This window comes from Ostrea edulis, chromosome 3 (genome assembly GCF_947568905.1).
Source record: "Ostrea edulis chromosome 3, xbOstEdul1.1, whole genome shotgun sequence".
In the NCBI taxonomy this organism is placed as follows: domain Eukaryota; kingdom Metazoa; phylum Mollusca; class Bivalvia; order Ostreida; family Ostreidae; genus Ostrea; species Ostrea edulis.
The window spans coordinates 13,323,935-13,336,072 of NC_079166.1; the positions used below are offsets into that span (position 1 = coordinate 13,323,935).

The following is a 12,138-nucleotide window of genomic DNA, read 5'->3' on the forward strand; positions in this document are numbered from 1 at the left end:
CAACCGAGGCGTTGTTTTCAATGTTACCCTCAACTATATTGTACATGCAATATTTGTTTTATCTTCTCAATAACCACAGGGCCATTAAAGTTCAGATTTACACAAAACTTTCCAGACCTAGTACAGATTAACGTTTGTTAGAATAATGACTGAGTATGGTTGGATCACAACAGGGGATCAAAATTAGATGCAAATGTATAGGGAAACCACGAGACCAGAAAAGTCAAATTCACATGAAAATTTCCTGACATAGAATAAATTCAAGTTTGTTCAAATCATGCTCCCTGGGATTTGGATGGAGCAACAATAAAGGATCAAAGTTTTACATGCCGATGTGTATGAAAAATCTTTTAAAATCTTCTCGATAACCAGTCGTAGAGTTTTCGTTTTTCTTTCATTTTCTTGTTCATCTCCTGCTTCTGAAAAACATTTCCATTGGACAATTTTGGCTTTAACTGTTTTGGATTAATTGACAACATTGTTTTGATTATTTGATTAATTAACAACTCTGTAGGTCTATAACCATTGCTTAGTAGTGTCACTCGTACATCAACAAAGCTAAGTACGGGTCGGCTGACTTAGTGGTGCCGCACGTACATCAACAAAGCTAAGAGCGGATCGGCTGATTTGGTGGTGTCGCACGTACATCAACAAAGCTAAGTATGGATCGGCTGATTTAATGGTGTCGCATGTACATCAACAAAGCTCAGTATAGATCGGCTGATTTAGTGGTGCCGCACGTACAACAAAGCTAAGAGCGGATCGGCTGAGTTAGTGGTGCCATACGGTATATCAACAAAGCTAAGTACGGATTGGCTGATTTAGTGGTGTCTAACGGTACATCAACAAAGCTAAGAGCGGATTGGCTGATTTAGTGGTGCTGCACGTACATCAACAAAGCTAGGTACGGATTGGCTGATTTAGTGGTGTCTCACGGTACAGCAACAAAGCTAAGAGCGGATCGGCTGATTTAGTGGTGTCTCACGGTACAGCAACAAAGCTAAGAGCGGATCGGCTGATATTGTGGTGTCTCACGGTACAGTAACAAAGTTAAGAGCGGATTAGCTGATTTAGTGGTGTCTCACGGTACATCAACAAAGCTAAGAGCGGATTGGCTGATTTAGTGGTGTCTCACGGTACATCAACAAAGTTAAGAGCGGATTGGCTGATTTAGTGGTGTCTCACGGTAGAGCAACAAAGCTAAAAACGGATCGGCTGATTTAGTGGTGTCTCACGGAACACCAACAAAGCTAAGTACGGATCAGCTGATTTTTTTTAGCATTTGTTTGATTGATTGAATTGATCTCTCCCCAAACCATTGCTATACAGGTAGTTAGGACCACTTCCTAGACATGTATGCTTAAATCGAACTCTCGTGCGAAGTCCCGATATACCTGTGATGCGTATTGTGGTCCATTACCGGAGGAAAAAACCTACCTCAGGAATTGCATGTCGTGCAAAGATTGATCTTAAGGATGTACGGGACTGACGATTTTGAAATTACCGCGCAACTCCGAATGACGTAAATAAATCCTATGTCGTTCGCATCTCCCATTTGATTCTGAGTGTATGTTAGATAATATCTACAATGCAATTAATTCTATATATATATTTTACATAAACTATGACAAAAATATTATTATATTCGAAATAAAAACAAATCGCGTAAATTTTACGACTTTAATTACTTTTCGGCAATGTAAACATAGTGAGACTTTTGAAACATTGAAATGCGGGGGAAACGCGGATTTCAGTCAGCTAAAGCGATCCAGCGTTACATCAAGGTTTTTTGACCCACAGAAGACGATGGAAAGCTGCCTCACCAAGACACCAGACGCTGGATCATCTATATTTGCAATCGCAGACGCAAGACATGTGTTCAGGTTTGTCAATCACTGTTAACAGGTTAATAAATTAATGCCGAGTACGCACGTACGTCAAATAAGAAGAAAACAAAATTGTTCAAGTGCAAATCTTCCCAAAAATTCCATGAAAATCGATGCTTGAAAACAATATTGAAATAGGGTATGAATTCATCGGCGCTTATTAAATTGTCAATGTCAGCTGATTGTTCATAGACTTTGAAGATCTAGATCAACCTAAATTATTTAGCCAAACATACAAAGTGTATGATACAAGCATCTGAGTATGAATATGTTAAAGTATTTGTCAAGTTTTAATATACATCTCTATAAATTTAAATATCTGTTGGAGGAGGGGTCATATAAAGCTAGGATATACACAATAGATCAGTGGTGGATCTTTGGTTTTACATAAATGGGTTACTGGAATCTGTGCAATACCCCCAAAAAAGTGCTATACCCAGAAAAAAGTACACTATACCCAATACTGCGATAATATACACAGGATATCCTCTTAGATGGGTTGAGAAATGGTTATCTGGAAAAAATGGTACACTGAATTGATACCGTTACCGTTATACAGCCAATTCATAGAAAAATCCAATACATCCGGCGCTATTTGCCGGCGCCATTGCTTGTGACGTATTATAAGGTATACCACGCCCGATCAAATTAAAGACGATGATGTAGTTTAAATGATGGTGGGTTTTTCTAAGTTTATAAATTCAAATATATGTATATTTTTTTTTATTTTTTAATATAAGTTGATGCCCCATCACCTGTCATTTTGTCACCAAAATGAATTCAATGGATTTTTAATTTTTTTTTTAATTAAATATCATGAATTTAACACCAGTATTTAATTATTTCAAACACTTTTTAATCTCAAAGGCAGGCATGAGTATGTAATTTAAGTGATTAAATAATTTTCTTGCAAGACAAATACACACACATACACACTAATATAAATAAGGAAGTTAACCATAAGGAAAACATGAATTTGAAATTTATTTAAACATTCATAGTTTCCATATGTTCCCAGCCCTAGCCACGTGGAGGCCTCCTTTCTGTAGAGCCATAATTTCTTTTTTTTTTTAAATGAAAAATTTAAAGCCAAAGGACCAAAATCATGAAGAACACAACATACAAAAATTTAAAACACATAAAACATCTGTAAATTTACATTTATAATTTATTTTTTGCTTATGTTAAATAAAAAATATTGAAACCAAAGGAAACCAAACTATCAAAAATATAAGAGACAAAAATTTAAAACATCTTTAGTTTTACATTTACAAACAAGAATTTCATTGGCATGTCATTTTCTGCTCATGTTAGATAAAAATATCAAAACCAAAGGACCAAAACTATAAATACGAGAGACAAAAATTAAAAATACACGAAACATCTTTAGTTTGTTTTTTAAATGAAGCAATGAAATATTTTAGGACCTTGACCATAAAAAGAACAGATCAATAGATGAAAAGAGATAGGAATATAAACACTTAATACTATAAAAAATATTTCAATATTACATAATTATAATTTTTAAAAAAAATAAAACAATCCGTTTCATATAAAAATCATTAAGATTATATATTTCATTACGATATCCTTGTTTGGGGAAAAGAGGATGCCAACAAAAACCATTACAACAAAACAAAAAAATAAATATTTAGAGAATTTTAAAAGACCATATGAGATTCATAATTGAAAAAAAAAACATTTGTAACATTACATTAGCATAAAAAAAGTTATGCAGCTAAAGGCCAGAACATATGAACATTAAAATTAACAAAATGCAAATGGAATGGGTGAGTAATAAGCCTGAAAGTAACCCTACTCAAAGTTCTAACCTACACAAGATCAAGCTGTATTCAGTGGACACACCCGTCTGGCGGGGTAGGAATAAGCCTGAAAGTAACCCTGCTCTAAGTTCTCAAAATTTACTACATTATAATTTTAAAAAATGAATATGTAGGTTAGAACTTAGAGTAGGGTTACTTTCAGGCTTATTCCTCCCCCGCCAGACGGGTGTGTCCAGTGAATACAGCTTGATATTATGTAGGTTAGAACTTAGAGTAGGGTTACTTTCAGGCTTATTCCTCCCCGACAGACGGGTGTGTCCAGTGAATACAGCTTGCTCTTGTGTAGGTTAGGAAGAAATTCAGTTGTTTCATTAAATGTTTGTAATTCTATGATAATGTTATTGTACAAATATAGTATTTACATTTTTTTATCTAGTGCATTTTTATGGCTTTGGTCCTTTGACTTTAATACTTTCTTTTTTACAAACAGAAAAATTGTATTATGTTAATCAAATACCATAGATTTTTTGTGTAATTTACATTGTTGTCCACTACATTCTTTATGGTTTTGGTTATTACGCTTCACTAATTTTATTTCACACAGTAGAAAAACAAATTATCAACAACTGAAATTGGTTAATGTTAGTATCACAAAATTTATTTATTTTTGATATAATTTTTTTGTATGTTCTACTCTTCATGGTTTTGGTCCTTTGGCTATAAATTTTTCATTTCAAAAACAGAAATTATGGCTCTACAGAAAGGAGGCCTTCACGTGGCTAGAGCTGGAAACATATGGAAACTATGAATGATTCAAAAATTCATATTTTTCTTATGGCTAATGTCCTGATTTGTATAAATATGATGGTGGTTACAAAGTGGTAAATTGTTTGCTTATTAAAAAACCATTTTATTATAGAGCAATGCATTGAAATCACTGACTTATTTATGTATCATGATTTTGGTCCTTTGGCTTTAAATTTTTCATTTAAAAAAAAAAAGAAATTATGGCTCTACAGAAAGGAAGCCTCCACGTGGCTAGGGCTGGGAACATATGGAAACTATGAATGTTTAAATAAATTTCAAATTCATGTTTTCCTTATGGTTAACTTCCTTATTTATATTAGTGTGTATGTGTGTGTATTTGTCTTGCAAGAAAATTATTTAATCACTTAAATTACATACTCATGCCTGCCTTTGAGATTAAAAAGTGTTTGAAATAATTAAATACTGGTGTTAAATTCATGATATTTAATTTTAAAAAAAATTAAAAATCCATTGAATTCATTTTGGTGACAAAATGACAGGTGATGGGGCATCAACTTATATTAAAAAATAAAAAAAAATATACATATATTTGAATTTATAAACTTAGAAAAACCCACCATCATTTAAACTACATCATCGTCTTTAATTTGATCGGGCGTGGTATACCTTATAATACGTCACAAGCAATGGCGCCGGCAAATAGCGCCGGATGTATTGGATTTTTCTATGAATTGGCTGTATAACGGTAACGGTACCAATTCAGTGTACCATTTTTTCCAGATAACCATTTCTCAACCCATCTAAGAGGATATCCTGTGTATATTATCGCAGTATTGGGTATAGTGTACTTTTTTCTGGGTATAGCACTTTTTTGGGGGTATTGCACAGATTCCAGGCACCGTACATAAATTGATAAGTAAGATTTTTTCTTCCTTTAATAGTTGATGTTTGCAGTACAGAAAACAGAGACAGGACACTATAAAAATCTACCACCACATACAAATTATACAAACCCAGTGACATGCTTTGATTTATTTTCACTTTGTGCAAAATATACAGCATAATGCCATAAATGGGTCAACTTTTATTTATTTTACTATATAATTGATTTTGAAATCATTTTCATCCACTTATTAAGATTCAATTCATAGTAACCTTTACACCATTAACAGCACAAATATCTCCAGTATCTTGTTTCAGTGTCTTATTTTTTCCCCAGAACATTGCAGCCATACACATATTATATGATTGTGTTCCACTCTTACAAAGGAATATAAGGAAATGGAATGATAAATTTCATTAATCATGCATGTTTTCTGCATCTAATGTTGCTAAAAGTTTTTGAAATCATGAATAGAATTTATGTCCAGATCAAATGTTTTTTGATAAATGTTTTAGATTTCATAAAAATGAGTTTAGAATTATGATTTAAACAAAGGTTATTTTTCAATGAGTTATAGGCCTAGCGTAAGATGTGAAAGTTGACTCATTCATGACAGTATGCTGCAATTCTATGCCAGCATGAATGTGTTGAACAACAAAAAGAATATGAATTGTCACTCAGCTTCCTTAGGCCCCAATATTAACACTTCATGTAAATAGCCGAGGTTCATTGATGTATCAGTATTGTTTTTCAGTTCAGTAATTCAAATACCCCCCTCCCCTCCCCTCCCCCCCCCCCCCCCCCCCCCCCCCCCCCCCCCCCCCCCGAGTAACAAAAAAAGTAATTTTATTACAAAGGAATAGTAATACACTAATTGATAGCTGACTACAATAAAATCGTAAGGTAACCATGGCCTTTTTCGATCATGCAGGAAGATGGATGCTAGGTATTTTCTGCCAATTAAGTTTAAATTCAGCCCAACAATTTCAACACTATGACACTACTATTATACATGTACAACACTAAATATTTTTTTAAACAAGACGCTTCATTAAAGAAATTTATTTAACATTATTAGTTTTCTATTCACCTAATGTATTATCTAGTTTCTTTGGGCCAAAGTTTTCACTATTAAATGTCAGCTAGACCATGTAGACAGATTCAATGATGAAATCTAGTTGTATTCACCTTTTTTGTGTTACACATACCATGTGAGAGTAAAATATAATTGTTCTATATCTATTTCATGTAAACAATATTTGGGAATTGTCAAGCTTGGTGGATAATTTTGCTGCAAGGCATTTGATATCATGATATCATATTGTGCTTGTTTTTAAAATATATATGCAAATTAAAGATTGTCCAAGTCCTATAATGAAAAAATGACAAGCATGGCATTATGATAAATATGTACGTTTTTGTTATATGCATAATTTTGCAAGGAACTCTAGTTTTTTTTAAATGCATACATAGCTACATGTATATACTGCCCACCATGAATAAGTATACACTCACCAAAATAAGTTACTTGTGCATAAAAAAGAAACATGTGTTACATCATAGATACAGATATTTTGATGCAAATACATAACTCTTGCAAATAAATATATAATGGTAGGCTTTTAACTTTTCATATCCTTCTGGTCTTTTTATTAAAATACTTGATTTTCTGAATTCTCTTAATAAGAGATATTATGTAAAATTTAAATTGAAACTATTTCGAACTATTTACTAATACATATTATTTTGTATTTGATGTGAATATAGTAACTTTTATAAGGCCCTTTGATTTTTCAACTGTAATAAATCAATATCACAATTTAACAGACTATATCAAAATATTGAAAGTCCATTATTGTTTCACATATATTGAATTTGTACCCTTAACTAATTATTTTATTGAGCTTAATTGAAAGTTATATTCAGTGAATTAATTTGGCTCTTTTTCATTATATCATATACTATTGGCTATCATTAAGGTACAATGTATCTAGGTTTATATAATTGCACCTGTCAATAAGTTAGTCCTAATACTAAATGCAGTTTGGGCAAGACACACATCAAATATTTGATGCAAGTGTACCTCTAAGTTTTGAGAGGAATTCTTAAATCATTTAACACGTTAAGGGGCGATGGCGAAATCAAAAGTTCAATGTCTGACAAAAAACTAAATTCACATCAAAATTGGTACCGTATACGTTTTACATAGTTTTCACGAAATCACACCCCACTCCCCTTAAATCTAAATATTATGAATGTTGAAACTAATCGATTAACAAGTAAAAACATGCGAGTATAAATAATACTGTTATACTTTTACTTCTGTTTATTCACAAATTAAAGTGTACATTTAAAATATTTAATGTTCATTACCGGTAAAATGTAATATATTATTATGTGGTTTTTAACAGCCACTTGTCTTTTTTCCACTAAAGTGAAATCGATGTTGGATGACAAAAACTTATTTGAGTTTTTACTCCCCCTGAGGCCCCCTAACTATTTGAATTTAAATTTTTTTCCTGACATTGGTCTTTTGATTTTGCCCCTAAACATGATGGACACTCAACAACCATGGATCAAATTCTGTATGTTGACTCTGCCATTGACCCAATAACCAGAAAACTTACTACAAAATTTATACTTAGTAATAAGTCTTTATACAGGACCCTGCATACAAAATAACCTCTAAAGTAATAATCTTGAATACTTATGATATTCATTGTAAAATTTAATATTGTTTATTTATTCTATTAATATATATCATAGGGGCACATACTTCATTACGATTTTATGTCTTATTTTAAGTTATACATACACAACTACATGTATATAATTTATTGATTCTTTTAATAGATACCTAAAATTGTTCAAATGCATGTTGTCAATATTTGAACAATGCACCCACAGGAAAGAAACATGGAAGAGTGTGGGATGCAAACACAAAACTAAACAATAGTAATTTGTCTGCATGTGCATGTACGCGCACGTACGTGCATTGCAATTTTGGTACAAAAAAATTGAAAATCAGAATTCACAAGGAATCAACATGAAACCTTGTTAGGATGATAGTATATCATTTGTATATACGCAAAATGATAGTCGTGTTGTCTGCACGCACGTGCATGCACATGCATCACATTTTTCGTACACGAATTTTGTAATCAGTTTAACTTTTTTGTTGCTCATTCAAATGGTTTGATATTCATATTATAGGTAGATATTGAGATCCTTAACTGATCTGCATTGTCAAGATTACCAATCTGCATGCACGTGCGCTTCTTTTTGATTGGATAATACATGTACTAAAACATCTGTAACTCTCTTATTAATGAAGCGAATGAGTTGATATTCACTTCATAGGTAGATGATATGTGTATCTATATACTGGTGTAACAAAAAATGCCAATGCACACGTGCATGCACATGCATCATATTTCAAAAGTTAATTTTTTGAAGGACGATAATGTTTTTGTTTTTCATCAAATTCTTTTGATTTTGAGGTTTTAGGTGTGTCTTGGTACTCCTTACAAATTGGTGTGGTTAAAATTACTGGTCAGCACGTGCACGCACGTGTGCTGATTTCTGATTGGATGATTTTAAAATCACTATAACTTTTTTGTATTTGATGCAAACATTAAGAAATTCTTTCTGTGGGTATATGATAGAAAGGCCTGTACTAGAATGACATCAACAAAAGTACGGAATCATACTCGTGTGTGTCTGTATGCAAGTGCATTGCTTTCTTTTATTTCTTTGCACTAACATGACCATAGTAAATCATAGTAAACGTACTACATGTAATTAAAGGCTAAAATAAAATGATTTTTGCTATAGGTTTACAATGACATTACTTTTTAACTGGTTTGGGGAACATATGTAATGGTCCCAGTTACAATTAGAACTAGTTACAAATGGAATTTTGATTTTACTTTAGATTGCAGAATTTTTATCTTTGATATGATTTTATAAAGAAATGCAACTCATTTTTAGCTCAAGTGAGCATTTCTGATCACCCATTGTCTATCGTCTGACTGTCTGTAAACTTTTCACATTTTCGACTTCTTCTCCAGAACCACTTGGCCAATTTCAAACAAACTTGGCAAAAAGCATCCTTGGGTCGAGGCAAGTTAAGTCTGATGAAATGAAGGGTAACACCCTGCTCCAAGGGGAGATAATAGCGAAATAGTAGATATATATTGACAAATTTATAAAAAATTCTCCACAAAAATCCTGTGGGGATCTGTGTTGGAATAGATCCTCAGTACCCCCTAGCTTGTCGCAAGAGGCGACTAAATGGGGCGGTCCTTCGGATGAGACTGCAAAAACCGAGGTCCCGTGTCACAGCAGATGTGGTACGAGATAGATCCCTCCCTGCTCAATGGCCCTAAGCACCGAGCATAGGCCTAAATTTTGCAGCCCTTCACCGGCATGGGTGACATCTCCATATGAGTGAAATATTCTCGAGAGGGACGTAAAACAATATTCAATCAATCAATCTCCAGTACAATACTTCCAGAACAAGTAGGCCAATTTCATGCAATGAAGGGCCATGCTACCTTTAAAGGTATAAAAGAGATAATTACAAAAATAGGGAGGGGTCAATTAAAAATCTTCTCAAGAACTGCTGGGCAAGGAAAGTTCAAATGTTCATGGCAGCTTCCTGACATAGTGCAGATTAAAGTTTGTTGAAACCATGGCTCCTGGGGGGTAGGATGGGGCTACAATAGGGCATCAAAGTTTTATATCTGAATATATAGGGAACAAATCTTTAAAAAGCTCCTTCATAAAGCAATAATTATATATAAATATTTATTATATTTAATATATATATTTATTTAATAGTAAATATATATAATGCTATCCATTTCACGTAATTTTTGGAATTTTTTAATTATTCTGATGTCAACCTTACACGTATATTTTTCACAGGTTTTGAACATGATGTCTCCAGCAAGGATATGTTTGATGATGGTTACCATGGGAACAAACTCAGACCTATGTCAAAAATGTCATTTTCTGATAGAATAGACATAATGCTATCCATTTCACTTGATTTTAGAATTTTTAAATTATTCTGATGTCAGCCATACACTTCCGGGTTCTCTACAGGTTTTAAATATGATGTCTCCAGCAAGGATATGTTTGATGATGGTTACCATGGTAACGATCTCACAGACCTATGTCAAAAATGTCTTTTTCTGATAGAATAGACATAATGCTATCCATTTCACTTAATTTTAGAATTTTTTAATTATTCTGATGTCAGCCATACACTTCCGGGTTCTCTACAGGTTTTAAATATGATGTATCCAGCAAGGATATGTTTGATGATGGTTGCCATGGGAACGATCTCACAGACCTATGTCAAAAATGTCATTTTCTGATAGAATAGACATAATGCTATCCATTTCACTCAATTTTAGAATTTTTTAATTATTCTCATGTCAGTCACACCTTTCCATTTTTTGTTTACAGGTTTTGAACATGATGTCTCCAGCAAGGATATGTTTGATGACGGTTACCATGGAAACGAACTCATGGACCTATGTCAAAAATGTCTTTTTCTGATAAAATAAATATAATGCTATCCATTTCATTCAATTTTAGAATTTTTTAATTATTCTGATGTCAGCCATACACTTCCGGGTTCTCTACAGGTTCTAGATATGATGTCTCTAGCAAGGATATGTTTGATGATGGTTACCATGGTAACGAACTCAAAGACCTATTTAGAAATGAATTTTTCTGTTAAATTAAAACTAATGCTAATTACTTTAATCACTTTAGGAATTTTTTCACTGCTCTGATGTCAGTTCCATACCCCCTTTTAGACAAATAGTAAATTTCAGTCAATTATAATGTCTCCAGCAAGGGTATCTTTGATGTTCGTTACCATGGAAACGAACTCACGAACCTATCTAAAAAATGTCTTTTTTCGATAAAATGAGTACAATACTATCTATTTCACTCATTTTTAGGATTTTTTAATTACTCTGATGTCAGTCCCATACATCCTTAAATGGTGCGCTATTGCTGTCGATGTTGTGCCAAACAATTTCGCAGTTTGAATGAATCTTAAATAATAGTTAACAACAAGAATGTATTTTTGACTATTTATTTCAAATAAATCAGTAGCCAATTTTTACTATGTTCGACTGGGGAATTTATTGGGAATAAGTGGTTCTCTTACATTTTGAGATCCCTCAATACACTTTGGACAATACTACATTGAACCGTCTAATTGTGTATTTAAGACATTACACCAAAACGGAGGATTTGGCCAGCTCTCTACATTCCACTACACCTTGATGATGTAGTTTCCCCAGTATATCCATGCAGCTCACTGGGGATAACTAATCTCGGTCCCTTAAGTAATATACCATTTTTGAACTCTCCCCTGTCTGCCCGTAACATAAATACAAGTCATTTGGGGCATATGACTGGTTTACAACGAATCTCTGAGTGACAATCATGATAAGAATTACTATTTGCAATTATATTTTTAATCATAGTAATATAGGGTACATATGTATATAACTTAGTAATAATGTTGATAAAAGTAATAACTGTATGTCTGGTTTTTTTTAACTCTATGACCAAAATGAGTTGATTTGAAAACATGGCAAGCTTCACCCTTTATGCAAATAACCACGTGCTAAAAATCGATGTGTTAACATCATAAAACGGAAATATTCATATCTAGTAATCAGTCATCCAAAACATTACTTTCTTAACCACCATTCTGATTTCACGCAATAGTACTCTGAAGTTCAAATTTAAAAGACAAATATGCTGTAGCTCCTCATTGCCAATATCG

At 33.0% G+C, this 12,138-nt stretch overlaps 1 long non-coding RNA gene across 1 annotated transcript; it reads left to right on the forward strand.

The window, feature by feature from the left end:
• The first annotated feature begins 1,589 nt into the window (after positions 1–1,589).
• On the forward strand, positions 1,590–10,917 carry LOC125660438 (uncharacterized). Its single transcript, XR_008801770.1, has 2 exons — positions 1,590–1,883; positions 10,797–10,917. It is a non-coding gene; the product is annotated as an uncharacterized LOC125660438 (long non-coding RNA).
• The last annotated feature ends 1,221 nt before the right edge of the window (positions 10,918–12,138 follow it).